We start from the raw sequence: 16475 nt of genomic DNA, 5'->3' as shown, positions 1-16475 counted from the left end.
AAAGCGTCTGTCTATAATGCGGGAGACCCGGGTTCAATCCCTGGGTTGGGAAGATCCCCTGGAGAAGGAAATGGCAATCCACTCCAGGACTATTGCCTGGAAAATCCTATGGACAGAGGAGCCTGGCAGGCTACAGTCCATGGGGTTGCAAAGAGTCGGACATGACTGAGCGACTTCACTATCACTATAGTAATTAAGGAATGTTTATTGCACACACACCAAAAAGACAGTTTGTAAACACAGAGCACTTAAACCAAAACATGGAATGAGGCCCAGGGGTGTACTGTTATAAAGTAGTTTACATAGCATGAGAGCAGTGACTGTTTTTGCTTCACAGTGATTGCTTATGTTATTAGAATTTTCCTAAACGGTAGGGAATTGGTCAGTGGTTACCTCATATCAGCCTTGAAAAACAGTTCAACTTTGTCTTACGATTTTCAGAAGCATAATCAAGAAATGACCTAGGTCAGGTTAGTCTCCCAAAGTTAAATTAAGCCTTGCTTGTGTGACTAAACAGGTTTTATCTGCTCAAGGAGTTTTCAAGGCTAGTCTCAGTTTTTCCTTATTTCTTTAATTTTTATTGAAGTATGGTTGATTTACAATGTGTTAATTTCTGTGGTACAGCAAACTGATTCAGATATACATATATATACATTCTTTTTCATATTCTTTTCCTTTATGGTTTATCACAGGATACTGAATATAGTTCCCTGTGCTATACATTAGGACCTTGTTGTTTATCCATCATAAATATAATAGTTTTGCATCTACCGAATCCCAAACTCCCAGTCTCATCCCCCACCCTTGGCAACCTCAGGTCTGTTCTGTGTGTCCATGAGTCTCTTGCTTTGCAGATAGGTTCCTCTGTGCCATATTTTAGATTCTACATATAAGTGATATCATATGGTGGTTGTCTTTTCCTGACTTTCTTCACTTAGTAGGATAATCTCTAGGTTCATCCATGTTGCTACAAATGGCAAAATTCCATTTCTTTTTATTGCTGAGTAGTAGTCCACTGCGTAAGTATCACATCTTTATTGATTCAGTGGATGTTTAGATTGTTTCCACGTCTTGGCTATTATGAATAGCACTGCTATGAACATAGGGGTACATGTATATTTTCAAATTAGAGTTGTCATATTTTTTTGATATATGCCCAAGAGTGTTGCTGGATCATATAGTAGCTCTATTGTTAGTTTTTTGAGGAACTTCCATACTTTTTTCCATAGCAGCTGTACCAACTTTCATTCCACCAACAGTATAGGAGGGCTCTCGCTCCCTTTTCTACACACGCTCTCCAGCATTTGTTATTTGTGACTTTTTTTTTTTTTTTTTGGCCACACTGTATGACTTACAGGATCTTAGTTCCCCAACCAGGGGTTGAACCCATTCCCTTAAGTGTGGAGTCCTAACCACTGGGATGCCAGGGGATTCCCTGTTATTTGTAAGCTTTTTAATGATGGCCACTCTGACTGATGTGAGGTGGTACCTTATGGTAGTTTTGATTGGCATTTCTCTAATAATTAGCAATGTTGATCATCTTTTTTATCATGTTTTCATGTGCCTATTGCTCATCTGTATGTCTTCTTTGGAGAAATGTCTATTTAGATCTCCCCATTTTTCAACTGGGACATTTGTTTTTTCTTATTGAGTTGTATGAACTGTTTGTTTATTCTGGAAATTAAGCCCTTGTTGGTTGCACCATTTTCACATATTTTCTCCCAGTCTGTAGCTTGTGTTTTCATTTTGTTTGTGGTTTCCTTTGCTGTGCAAAACCTTATAAGTTTCATTAGGTCCCATTGTTTATTTTTGCTTTTATTTCTATTGCCTTGGGAGACTGACCTAAGAAAACATTGAAATAATTAATGTCAGAGAATGCTTTGCCTATGATCTCTTCGAGGAGTTCTGTGGTGTCACGTTTTATGTTTAAGTCCTTAAGCCATAGAGTTTATTTTTATATATGGTGAGAGGGTGTGTTCCAACTTCATTGATTTACATGTGGCTGTTCAGCTTTCCCAGCACCACTTCCTGAAGAAACTGTCTTTTCCACATTGTGTATCCTTACCTCCTTTGTTGAAGATGAACTGACCATTAGGGCTTCTCAGGTGGCTGAGTGGTAAAGAATCCACCTGCCAATGCAAGAAACACAGGAGACCTGGGTTCGACCCCTGGGTTGGGAAGATCCCTTGGAGGAGGAAATGGCAACCTACTCCAGTATGCTTGCCTGGAGAATCCCACGGACAGAGGAGCCTGGCAGGCTGTGTAGTCCATGGGGTCCCAAAGAGTCAGACACGACTGAGTGACTGAGTACACATTTTACACAATTGACCATAGGTGTGTGGGTTTATTTATGGGCTCTCTATTCTGTTCCATTGATCTATATGTCTGTTTTTATGTCAATATCATGCTGTTTTGACTACTGTAGCTTTGTAATACTTCTCAAGTTTGGGAGGGCTATGCCTCCTACTTTTTTTTTTTTTTTTTTCTTTAGGATTGCTTTGGCAATTCTGGGTCTTTTATGGTTCCAAATGAATTTTAAGATTATTTGTTCTAGTTCTGTGAAGAATATAATGGGTAATTTGTTTGACAGTGATCACATTCCTTTGGGTAGTATGGCCATTTTAACAATATTAATTCTTTCAATCCAAGAGCATGGGATATCTTTCCATTTCCTTGAATCATCTTCAGTTTCCTCTATTAAAATTTTTTTGTGCTAAGTTACTTCAGTCATGTCCAATTCTTTGTGACCCTATGAACTGTAGCCCACCAGACTCTTCTGTCATGGGATTCTCCAGGCAAGAGTACTCGAGTTGGTTGCCACACCCTCCTCCAGGGGACCTTCTGGACCCAGGGATTGAACCCACGTCTCCTATGGCTCCTGCATTGCAGGGGAATTCTTTATCACTGAGCCACCAGGGAAGTGGAACTAAAAGAATGTTCTTTTAGTTCTCAGCATATGTCTTTCACCTCCTTGATCAGGTTTATTCCTAAGTATTTTTTAATGTAATTTTAAAACAGATTGTTTACCTTCCTTTTCTGATATTTCATTGTTAGTGTAAAGAAATACAAACAATTTCTCCCCCCCCCCCCCACCCCGCCCCGCTCCCTCCTCCACTCCCTGCAACTGATTTCTGTATGTTAATCTTAAATCCTGCTGCTGCTGCTAAGTCGCTTCAGTCGTGTCTGACTCTGTGCAACCCCATAGACAGCAGCCCACCAGGCTCCACCATCCCTGGGATTCTCCAGGCAAGAACACTGGAGTGGGTTGCCATTTCCTTCTCCATATCCTGCTACCTTACTGAATTTGTTGATCAGTTCTAGTAGTTTTTGTGTGGAGTCTTTAGGGTTTTCTGCGTGTATATATCATGTCACCTGTATACAGTGGCAGTTTTACCCATTTCCCTACCAATCTGAATACTTTTTTTTCCTCTTATCTGATTGCTATGGCTAGGAATTCAAATATAATGTTAAGAGAAGAGGGTTTTCTTGTCTTGTTTCAAATTTTAGTGGGAAGGCTTTCAGCTTTCTACCATTGAGTATTAGATTAGCTATGGGTTTGTCACAAATAGCTTTTATTATGTTGAGGTATGTTCCCTCTATACCCACATTGGTAAGAGTTTTAATCATAAATGGATGCTGAATTTTATTTCATTTTCTTCTGCATCTATTGAGATGATCATATGGTTTTTGCTCTTTGTTGATGCGGTGTGTCACATTGATTGATTTGTGCATACTGAAACATCTTTGTGACCCTGGGATGAATCCAACTTGGTCATGGTGTATGATTTTTCTTTTTGTGTTGCTGGATTCAGTTAGCTAATACTTCGTTGAGAATTTTTGCATATACATTCAGCAAAGATATTGGACTGTTTCTTTTTTGGTAGTGTCTTTGCCTAGTTTCAGCATCAGGTGATGGTGGCTTCATAAAATGATTTTGGAAGTGTTCCATCCTCTTGTTTTTTGTTTTTTTTTAGTTTTTTATTTTTTAAATTTTAAAATCTTTAATTCTTACATGCATTCCCAAACATGAACCCCCCTCCCACCTCCCTCCCCATAACATCTTTCTGGGTCATCCCCATGCACCAGCCCCAAGCATGCTGCATCCTGCGTCAGACAGACTGGCGATTCAATTCACATGATAGTATACATGTTAGAATGTCATTCTCCCAAATCATCCCACCCTCTCCCTCTCCCTCTGAGTCCAAAAGTCCGTTATACAGATCTGTGTCTCTTTCCCTGTCTCGCCATCAAGACAAGGGTCGTCATTGCCATCTTCCTAAATTCCATATATATGTGTTAGTATACTGTATTGGTGTTTTTCTTTCTGGCTTACTTCACTCTGTATAATCGGCTCCAGTTTCATCCATCTCATCAGAACTGATTCAAATGAATTCTTTTTAACAGCTGAGTAATACTCCATTGTGTATATGTACCACAGCTTTCTTATCCATTCATCTGCTGATGGACATCTAGGTTGTTTCCATGTCCTGGCTATTATAAACAGTGCTGCGGTGAACATTGGGGTACATGTGTCTCTTTCAATTCTGGTTTCCTCGGTGTGTATGCCCAGAAGTGGGATTGCTGGGTCATATGGTAGTTCTATTTGCAATTTTTTAAGGAATCTCCACACTGTTCTCCATACTGGCTGTACTAGTTTGCATTCCCACCAACAGTGTAGGAGGGTTCCCTTTTCTCCACACCCTCTCCAGCATTTATTGCTTGCAGACTTTTGGATCGCAGCCATTCTGACTGGTGTGAAGTGGTACCTCATTGTGGTTTTGATTTGCATTTCTCTAATAATGAGTGATGTTGAGCATCTTTTCATGTGTTTGTTAGCCATCCGTATGTCTTCTTTGGAGAAATGTCTATTTAGTTCTTTGGCCCATTTTTTGATTGGGTCGTTTATTTTTCTGGAGTTGAGCTGCATAAGTTGCTTGTATATTTTTGAGATTAGTTGTTTGTCAGTTGCTTCATTTGCTATTATTTTCTCCCATTCAGAAGGCTGTCTTTTCACCTTGCTTATATTTTCCTTTGTTGTGCAGAAGCTTTTAATTTTAATTAGATCCCATTTGTTTATTTTTGCTTTTATTTCCAGCATTCTGGGAGGTGGATCATAGAGGATCCTGCTGTGATTTATGTCTGAGAGTGTTTTGCCTATGTTCTCCTCTAGGAGTTTTATAGTTTCTGATCTTACATTTAGATCTTTAGTCCATTTTGAGTTTATTTTTGTGTGCGGTGTTAGAAAGTGATCTAGTTTCATTCTTTTACAAGTGGTTGACCAGTTTTCCCAGCACCACTTGTTAAAGAGATTGTCTTTACTCCATTGTATATTCTTGCCTCCTTTGTCAAAGATAAGGTGTCCATATGTGTGTGGATTTATCTCTGGGCTTTCTATTTTGTTCCATTGATCTATATGTCTGTCTTTGTGCCAGTACCATACTGTCTTGATGACTGTGGCTTTGTAGTAGAGCCTGAAGTCAGGCAAGTTGATTCCTCCAGTTCCATTCTTTCTCAAGATTGCTTTGGCTATTCGAGGTTTTTTGTATTTCCATACAAATCTTGAAATTATTTGTTCTAGTTCTGTGAAAAATGTGCCTGGTAGCTTGATAGGGATTGCATTGAATTTGTAAATTGCTTTGGGTAGTATACTCATTTTCACTATATTGATTCTTCCAATCCATGAACATGGTATATTTCTCCATCTATTAGTCATCCTCTTGTCTTTTGGAAAACTTTGAGAAGGATCAGTATAAGAGCTTCTTTGGATATTTGGTAGAACTCACCTATGAAGCCATCTGGTCCTGGACTTTTGTTTGTAGGGAGTGTTTTGGATTTGTTTTTATTATAGATTCTATTTCATTTCTGATGCTTGGTCTTTTCAAGTTGTCTTTTTCTTTTTCTATTTCTTCTTGATTCAGTTTTGGTGGGCTGTATGTTTCTAAAAAATTGTCCATTTCATCTAGGTTGTCGAATTCATTGGCATATAATTGCTCATAGTCTTCTATGGATTTTTTGTATTTCTGCAGTATGAGTTATATAGTTTTTCCTCTTTCATTTCTTATTTTGTCTATTTATTTTCTCTCTTTTCTTCTTGATGAGCTTGGTCAGAGGTTTGTCAATTTCCTTTACCCTTTCAAAGAACCAATTCTTGGTTTTATTGACTTTTTAAATTTTGAAATCTTTATTTCCTCTCTGATCTTTATTATCTCCTTCCTTATGCTTTTAGGTTTTGTTTTTTCTTTTTCTAAATCTTTTAGGTGGTGAGTTTGGTTGTTTGAGATTTTACTTGTTTTTAAAGAAGGCCTGTACTGCTATGAACTTCCCTGTAGGAATGCTTTGGCTATATCCCATAGATTTTGTATGGCTATGTTTTCATGGTTCTTTGCCTCAAGGAATTTTTAATTTCTTTTTTTATTTCATTGTTGACCCATTGGTTTTTTAGTTATCATGTTGTTTAGCCTCCATGTAATCATTTTTTACTCATTTCCTTTTCTGTGGTTGATTTCTGGTTTCATGTCATTGTGGTTAGAAAAGATAATTTCTATACTCTTAAATTTATTGAGGCTTGTTTGTGCCCTAGTTTTTTGTCAGTCCTAGAGAATGTTCCATGTGCACTTGAAAAGAATGTGTATTCTGGGGTTTTTTTGGATGTAATGTCCTGAAAATATAAATTGACTGTGACTGTTCTGTTGTTATCATTTAGGAATCTCTGTTGCCTTATTGATTTTCTGTCTCAAAGATATGCCCATTGATGTGAGTGAGGTGTTAAAGTCTCCTACTATCATAGCAATGAGAAGTCCATGCACCACAATGAAGAGTAGCCCCTGCTCACAGCAATTAGAGAAAGCCCATGTGCAATAATGAAGACTCAGCACAACTAAAAATAAATACATAAATTATTTTAAAACTCCTATATATACCCAATATCAGTCAGTTTAGTCACTGTGACTAGACTGACCTTTGTTTGCAATGTATCTGCTTTTTAATATGCTATTTAGGTTGGCCATAGCTTTTCTTTTCCTAAAGGAAATCAGTCCTGAATATTCATTGGAAAGACTGATGCTGAAACTGAAGTTTCAATACTTTGACCACCTGATGCAAAGAACTGACTCATTAGAAAAGACCCTGATGCTGGAAAAGATTGAAGGCAGGAAGAGAAGGGGACGACAAAGGATAAGATGGTTGGATGGATCACCAACTCCATGGACATGAGGTTGAGCAAGCTCTGGGAGCTGGTGATGGACAGGGAAGCCTGGCGTGCTGCAGTCCATGGGGTCACAAAGAGTCAGACACAACTGAGCGACTAAACTGACTGATATTGGGTATATATAAGTTTGTAAATAATTTATGTATTTATTTTTAATTGTGCTGAGTCTTCATTACTGCACATAGGCTTTTTCTAGTTGCTGTGAGCAGGGGCTGCTTTTCATTGTGGTACATGGGATTCTCATTGCTATGGCTTCTCTTACTGCAGAGCACCGGCTCTAGTCGCATGGGTTTCAGCAGTTGTAGTATGCAGGCTCCATAGTTGCAGCTCTTGGGCTCCAGAGTGCAGGCTCAGTAGTTAAGGCCCATAGGCTTTGTTGCTCAGCAGCATGTCAAACCTTCTTGGACCAGGGATCAAACCTGTGCCCTCCGCATTGGCAGGTAGATTCCTATCCCCTGGACCACCAGGGAAGTCCATGTGTTTTTTAACGCTGTGTAATGAAGCCTCCTTAAAAACTCAAAAGGATGGGGTTGAGAGCTTCCTTGTTGAACCAGAATGCATCCACATGCTGGGAGGGAACACACTGCAGTTCTGTGGGGACAGAAGCTCTTGTGTGTCAGAGCCGGCTGGACCTCACCCTGGTACCTCTTCACCTGGCTGCTTGTCCATCTATATCCTTTATAATAAACTGGTAAACACTGAAGTGACATATCCTCCAAGCTCTGTGAGCTGCTCTATAAATCTGTTGAACCCAAGGAGGCATTGTTGGGAACCTCAGATGTGCAGCTAGTTGATCAGAAGCAGAGGGTGACAACCGGGGTTTGGAATAGGCATCTGAACAAGTGGGTGCAGTTTTGTGGGATTGAGCCCATCACCTGTGTGACTCCATGGCCAATAATTGAGCCATGTGTCCTTCCAGATGCCAGTCAGAACACCTCTTTCCACTTCTGCGTTCCCCCATTTTAAGTGCCTAGTCAGAAGAAGCCACTTCAAATTTGTTCAGTGAGTCTTCTGAGAGAACTGGAGGGAACAGTGCATTGGAAACCGGGCAGACCAAACTAGAAGTCTTAAGTGGTTTACCTACACTCTATGGCCTTATAATCAAAACATATTCCAGTGGATACTGATGGTGTTAACATAAGGCTATTGAAGGAAGCCTGTTGACAATTGTCTGACTTCATGCAGTGGTTGAAGGGGGAGCAGTATTGAACAGGCCATTTGCTTTCCTCAGGTGCTAGAAACATCATCCCTCTACCACCACCCCCAAAAGGAAAACAATGACTTTTTAAGCAAAAGATTAGTCCATTCAGGCTGCTGTAACAAAAGACCATAAACTGGGTGGCTTAAACAACATTTATTTACATTTATTTCTCAAAGTTCTGGAGGCAGAAAATACAAGATAAAGGTGCTGAGATTCAGTGTCTGGTGATGGCCCTCTGCCTGATTCATAGATGGCAGCCTTCTCACCATATCCTCACGTGAAGGGACAAGGGAGCTAGCTCTCTGGAGTCTGTTTTATAAGAGCACTAATTCCACTCATGAGGACCTTCTGCTCATGACTTAATCACCTCCAAAGGCCCCACCTCCAAATGCCATCACCTTGGGTATTAAGGGATTAGGATTTCAAGCCAAAACAGGGAGGATCCTTCCTCTCCTTTTTTAGTATGCTAGAGTCTACACTGCTGTGAACAGATAGTCCCTGATATTGAAATACCACTATTGTTTGAGACCAAGTGTTCTTTAAATCAGCATTTCTAAGAATTGCTGTAATGGATAAAAAATGCTTGCCTGGTAAGCTAAATTTGGGGAATACCAAGTTCCACAAAAATCAACAGGATTCTCTCCTGCAAGGCTAAAGCTTCTCATATGCTCATGTGAAGTATGATTCCCTGGAAAGGACAATTATATGTAATACTTGCCAACTCTACCAGCAAACCCCATTTTGCAGATATTATCTCTTAAGGAGGCGAACATTCTCCTTTGGAGAAATGATGCCTTAAGAGACCCGGAAAATAGGGCTACATTCTCATAAAATCATTTCAATGTCTTGTGTTAATAATAAAACAATTTAATGAAACATTTTACTACATTGCAGTTCAGTTCAGTCGCTCAGTCGTGTCCGACTCTTTGTGACCCCATGAATCGCAGCATACCAGGTCTCCCTGTCCATCACCAACTCCCAAAGTTTACCCAAACTCATGTCCACTGAGTTGGTGATGCCATCCAGCCATTTCATCCTCGGTCATCCCCTTCTCCTCCTGCCCTCAATCTTTCCCAGCATCAGTGTCTTCTCAAATGAGTCAGCTCTTCGCATCAGGTGGCCAAAGTATTAGAGTTTCAGCTTCAGAATCAGTCCTACCAATGAACATCCAGGATTGATCTCCTTTAGTGTGGACTGGTTGGATCTCCTTGCAGTCCAAGGGACTCTCAGGAGTCTCCTGCAACACCACGGTTCAAAAGCATCAATTCTTTGGTGCTCAGCTTTCTTTACAGTCCAATTCTCACATCCACACATGACCACTGGAAAACCCATAGCCTTGACAAGACGGACCTTTGTTGGCAAAGTAATGTCTCTGCTTTTTAATATGCTATCTAGGTTGGTCATAACTTTCCTTCCAAGGAGTAAGCATCTTTTAATTTCATGGCTGCAATCACCATCTGCAGTGATTTTGGAGCCCAGAAAAATAAAGTCAGCCACTGTTTCCCCCTCTATTTGCCACGAAGAGATGGGACTGGATGCCATGATCTTGGTTTTCTGAATGTTAAGCTTTAAGCTAACATTTTCACTCTCCTCTTTCATTTTCATCAAGAGGCTCTTTAGTTCTTCTTCACTTTCTGCCATAAGGGTGTTGTCATTTGCATATCTGAGGTTATTGATATTTCTCCCAGAAATCTTGATTCTAGCTTGTGCTTCCTCCAGCCCAGTGTTTCTCATGATATACTCTGCATATAAGCAGGGTGACAATATACAGCCTTGATGTACTCCTTTCCCTATTTGGAACCAATCTGTTTCATGTCCAGTTCTTCAGGTCTGTTGCTTCCTGACCTGCATATATGTTTCTCAAGAGACAGGTCAGGTGGTCTGGTATTCCCATCTCTTTCAGAATTTTCCAGTTTATTGTGATCCAGTCAAAGGCTTTGGCATAGTCAATAAAGCAGAAATAGATGTTTTTCTGGAACTCTCTTGCTTTTTCAATGATCCAGCAGATGTTGGCAATTTGGTCTCTGGTTCCTTTGCCTTTTCTAAACCCAGTTTGAATAACTGGAAGTTCATAGTTCATGTATTGCTGAAGCCTGGCTTGGAGAATTTTGAGCAATACTTTACTAGCATGTGAGATGAGTGCAATTGTGCAGTAGTTCGAGCATTCTTTGGCATTGCCTTTCTTTGGGATTGGAATGAGAACTGACCTTTTCCAGTCCTGTGGCCACTGCTGAGCTTTCCAAATTTGCTGGCATATTGAGTACAGCACTTTCACAGTAAGATGCTTAAGAAGTATCAAACATCACAGACATACGCCACACTGTATGATTTGGTTTTCTGCCCATCTCTCCAAGAGATCACACCACTATTGCATACGTGATCAAGCAAGCCCCAGACTTGGAACCATGACAAAGAAATGAAGCTGGTAACTTGGTGGAGACCTCCCCAGAAAGGGGAGGACTCAAATTTTGTCTGCAGGGTCCAAAACTGGCCTTAAGAAAGTTTCCCTCAGAGAAGAAACTGAGATCATCATGGAATACCAATGATACTCAGATCTTGCCAATCTATCCCTAAGACAATTTTTAAAATCCAATGGATGGCATTTCCCGAACTACAAAAAAGTAGATGTTCAAAGTAAGAGCCCAGTCTTAAAACCAGAAGGATGATGGAGGGGACACTTTGACAATAGTTAAGTGTTTTCAAAACCATGTAAGCTAGAATTATGGAAGTCATTCATCATGTTCTGGGTCCTGGCAGGTCCATTAGGCGGGGCTCTTACCCAGGTGACAGGCCACACGTGACAGTGAATCTCCCACCCCGTCCTACTGATCAACGTCCCTGAGGCCAAGTGTCGGGATGTGGGAGCAGACACGTGACCCAGACGGGAGGTGGGAGGGATCTTTATCTGCATGTTATAATAATCACAGCGATGTGCATCACAGTCAGGTTGCTCCAATTTCAGCTGTGCCGGCCATGAGGATACAGAGCCTTAGCAAGAATGAAGACACAGGAGTCTTATCTGTCAGCCCTGAGCAGGCAGTAGCCAGAAAGTGAACCCTGGACCCCTCTTCCCCTCCTCTGTGAACAGCTCCTCATCCGAGCTGGTCCCAGGGTATCCCAAGAGTGGCAGGAACAGCAGGCACACAAGGGGGCTCAGGGGTGAGGAGTGAAAAGGGAGAAAAGCCGGCAGCTGTCAGAGGTGGCCAGGCCAGGACAGAGGGAAGGAAGGTCTGAGCAATGGGGAGCAGATGCCCAAACTTGGTCAAAGGGACAACTGGAAAGGCTTCAAGAGAAGTTGCCGTCTCTTCAGCTCCCATCACTAAAAAGGAAGCCCAGCACAATACTGGATTCTGGGCCCTGGAGGAAAACACATGCCTTGTTAAACACGCCTTGCCAGTCACAGGCAAACACAGCATCAATGGGTGCAGCTGCCTAGTCCTGGCATGTTTTGCAGGAAGGGGCGGCAAGCTGCTCTGGGGGAAAACCACCCTCACTTCACCATCTGAAACCAAGCTGCTGGCAACAAGGCCTCCATTTAGTTCAGCTCAGTTCAGTCACTCAGTCGTGTCCGACTCTTTGCGACCCCATGGACCACAGCACACCAGGCCTCCCTGTCCATCACCAACTCCCAGAGCTTGCTCAAGCTCATGTCCATCGAGTTGGTGATGCCATCCCACCATCTCATCCTCTGTCGTCCCCTTCTCCTCCCACCTTCCATCTTTCTCAGCATCAAGGTCTTTGCCAATTAGTCAGCTCTTCCCATCAGGTGGCCAAAGTATTGGAGTTTCACCTTCAGCCTCAGTCCTTCCAATGAACATTCAGGACTGATGTCCTTTAGGATGGACTGGTTGGATCTCCTTACAGTCCAAGGGACTCTCAAGAGTCTTCTCCAACACCACAGTTCAAAAGCATCCATTTAGAGGCACCCCTAAAGGCCTGCGGGGATTCCACAAAGTGCCACCAGTGCTGTGCACCAGAGCCCTACCACTCTCCAACGTCAGCACCCACTTGGCACAGCTACCAGTGGTAGCCCCACACAGTAGGCAGGCCAGGCCATTCTCACTGTACTATGATGAGAGCAACTTGTAATACTGACCTCAACCATACCAGGGATGACAGGGAAACCAGAGACAGGCCACCCACCCCCACCTGCAACCCAAAGGGGCACAGGGCACTTCAGTTTTTGCAGCCCCAGTATTCCATTGGTGTGGGTGGGGTCACATAAATCTAATAGTGGATCCATGTATTTATGATTTTTAAGAAGAGTTCTTACCGTTTAAGACACATACCAAAATATAATAAAGGGACACATCTGCTATTTGTTGCAAAGCCACTGATAAAACTGTATTTTGATGATCATTATAGGTGGGTCCATGGGGGTCACTGTACCTTCATATATATTTGAACATTTATGTTTACATATGTCTGAGCATAAGAAAAAGTGAAAAATTTTTGAGTTCTTATACAAAAATATAGGACACTGTGGCTCATACCATTATGATTTGTATATAATCCACATATGTTACAAGCAAAACTACTTAATGTTGCCTTAAAATATTACAATAAGGAGAAAAATGCAAACGGATGAATTCTAAAAAATTCCACACATCCGCTAGTAGCTACAATTTCCAAATTCAAGTTACAAGGCAAATATTTTAAAAGGAAGGCATTGAAAACATACATTTTGCAAGGGATCACCTGCAAGTTTAAGAAGTAATTCCGAGTTTTCAGCATTCTCAGAACTCATCAAGTCTCAAAAATCCTGCTGATCACCCCATTTTCCACCTACTTTTCTATGACCTCATTACTCATATATTCAACAGACTGAGTATCTACTAAGTGCTTGACTCCATGTATACAAGTGAAGACACAGCCTTGCCTTTCTGCACTGCATATTCCAGACGGTAAAAGGTTGTTACAGAAAAATGTCTTGTTTCTAAGGATGGGTGTGTGTATAAACTTGAATTCTAAAGATAAATTCGAAGAGTTGGGGTCATCATGAGACAGTAGATACCTCTGATGCTACTGTTCTAAATTTTTAATGCTTGGCAATGCCACCATTTTAAAACTCTGAATAAAGAAACAGAATTGACACAGAGGAGCTATGGGTTACCCCTGACGTTTTGACTGGAAGTAAAGAAAAGTTCACATTTCAAAGCTTCAAACCCTTTCTATTAAATAAAAGCCCAAGAGCTTCTTCCCTCTTACACCTAAAGTCACTTATTTTACCATCAATAAACCCTTTGGAAACAGCCATGAGATGCATTACCCTGTGTGGTGGAAAACATCCCTAGATAATATCTGAATGCCTTTAAATGATTCACTAAGTCTGACCATCCTAAATGTTATCGACTGCTTGGTTTTCCCAAAGGCCTTCCCACCAAACACAGCTTCAGCTCATCGTATGTCACTTTAGGACAAGTTCATTCCATATTTGGATTTTTCAACTGTCACACACCAAGAGTAGTTCTCTTTCTGTAATCTCAAATCTACTAAAAGAGAAAGTAGACACCACAATTGCAAATCTTTCAAGCTTAAAGGCCAGTGTATTCAGTTCCTTTCCATGCAAAACTTAACGAGGTATCTTATATGCTTGCAATGTCTTTTCCAAATCAAGTGTGGGGCAACCTTTGAAGATCCACTCGGTGTGTCATCTTGTCCTATGTTCTGGTAAGTATCTTACGCGAGAAAGGAATATACTTGCTGACCTACAGATTAGTCCCAGGGGAGTGTGCTAGATAAGCGCTAACATCTATGGTCTCTTCAATTGCCGTCAAGCTCGCAGTGGGGCCGTTCACAACTTGAACCACCAGATGCCTACAAAGCCACTCAGATACGCCATGACAGGGAGGAGGAAGAAGAGTTTTCTGTCCTAGGGTGGAGGGGAGAGGCTGCTGGTTGGCAAACGTAGGACTCTTGGTGGTGAAGTCATCCCCTCTAGGATGCCATGCCCAGCAGAAAGCCTCCGAAAAAGCCACCAGTCACTAGAACGTTCTTCTTCACAAACGACACCACCTAGGAACAGAAGACAGCACAGTGGATTACTCAGCTGAGGACGCTGTTACTGGGGAGGATGGGGATCTGAAGGTGAGCTGACGGGTCTTAGGCTAAGCTGCTGGCAGAGATCTCTCCTCCCAACCCGTCCATGCATTCCTCCCACCCACGATCTGCCGGGTCTAGCCAGACACCCTCCTCTGAAATCAGATTTTTTTCTCTGATTCCCACAGCTTCCTGCCTCCAGTGAAAGGTCCCGCCTGTTTGAGACTCGGAGCCCTACTGCTCCCGCACATGCCCACAATCAACCTCCATCCGAAACTGCACTTGGCTGAGCAGGGCAGACGGACACCCTCTTCTCCCACACGCAAACACCACCTTAGAAAAGTGTTCACTGGGAACACACCCTGCAGCCTAGCTTACTTATTTCCTGAACCTAAGTACCCCCTCCCTGGCCTCCTTATTAGAGGCACTGTCTCTTGCCATCTGCCCTGGGGGGCGGGGATGAAAACAATCATACCATTTTCTGAAACACCTGCTTGCATTCATGCTTTTTACTAATGAGCCTCAACTTGTTACACCTTGGCTCTGAATCCCACCATCTGACTGCAACTGTTCACGCTGAAATCCCTGATGGCCTCCTGGTTGCTACACACTGACCCCAAATATGACAATAGACTTGCTGCAAGAACAGCCACCCTCCCTCAGAAGAGGAGAGCAAAAACTCAGAGAATGAATGAATCGATTCCAAACCTTCTCGTTAGTTTACAAGTGTTCACTGTTAAGTCACCAGGAGGTTCTAATCAAACATGAACAATATTATTTTTTATTGTTTACATTCCTGTATCATTAAAGAAGCTTTTGATAACCATGCATTATTTTTGTACATGTCCGAATAAAAAATAATTTAGAGGTGAAAAAAGTGCAACTTTTGTAACCTTGACTTTGAGGGGGATGGAAGGGGGAAGGACTATCTAAGTATGTGAGCCCCTTACAAAGGCCACCTGCCACTCTGGGCAATGGATAGCTTCGTTGTTTTGGTTTTTCATTTTACCAAAGTATAGGTTTTCTACAATGTTGGGCAAAGTTAGACACAGCAAAGTTACTCAGTTGTGCACATATATTCTTTTTTAAAATATTCTTTTCCATTACGGTTTATCCCAGAAGACTGGATGCAGTTCCCTGTACTATACAATAGGCCCGGACTGGTACCCATCCAAAGAAACCCATACAGTTTTTAATAATCTGTAGCTGCTAATCCCACACTCCCCTTCCCTCCCCCACCAGCCTGTTCTCTATTCATAGAGATATTCCTTTGTGTCATATCTCAGATTCCACTGATAAGTGCTATCATAGGGGATTTTTCTCTTTCTGACTTACTTCCCTCAGTATGATCATCTCCAGGTCCATCCGTGTAGCTGCAAATGGCCAAATGTCATTATCTTTTATATCTGAGTAGCATGGCAGCAATGGACAGCTTTGGCCAAGCACTTACCACCACACAGAGCTGTCTGTTCAGTATTTTCATATTCTGCTAAGTCATCTATGCCTCATCTAACTGCTTTCCAACTTGCAAACATCTGCTGATGTATTCCTGGTCTCTTGGGTCCTTGCAGAATTAATCAGGCACCTTCTTAACATCTTGATCCTGGTCTACTTCCTCCAGTTAAGTGCCTTTACTTATTTGCAGTATTTGAGAATTTTCTAAAGATCATAAAGACCTAACAAAATATAATACATCTTTCAAAAGAGATAGTCTTCTCCTGTCCCTCCAGTACCAGCCAATATAATCTGACCTGATTTTGTACACCAGATCAGGGATTAGCAAACTACAGCCCAAGGGCCAAATTTTATTAATATAATTTCGGTGCAACACAGCCACACCCACCTGCCTACCCATTGTCTCTGGCTATTTTCACCTACACCCTGGAATTCAATAGTTGTGACAGAGACCACCCAGCATACAGAGCTGACAATACGTATCATCTGACTCTTTACAACAAAGCTTACCAACCCCTGGGCTACGTATTCTGGACACTTCAGAGATGGGTATGGACCCAAAAATATGACTCA

The sequence above is a fragment of the Ovis aries genome, chromosome X (genome assembly GCF_016772045.2).
Source record: "Ovis aries strain OAR_USU_Benz2616 breed Rambouillet chromosome X, ARS-UI_Ramb_v3.0, whole genome shotgun sequence".
Classification (NCBI taxonomy): domain Eukaryota; kingdom Metazoa; phylum Chordata; class Mammalia; order Artiodactyla; family Bovidae; genus Ovis; species Ovis aries.
Note: the sequence above shows the minus strand (reverse complement) of the source record.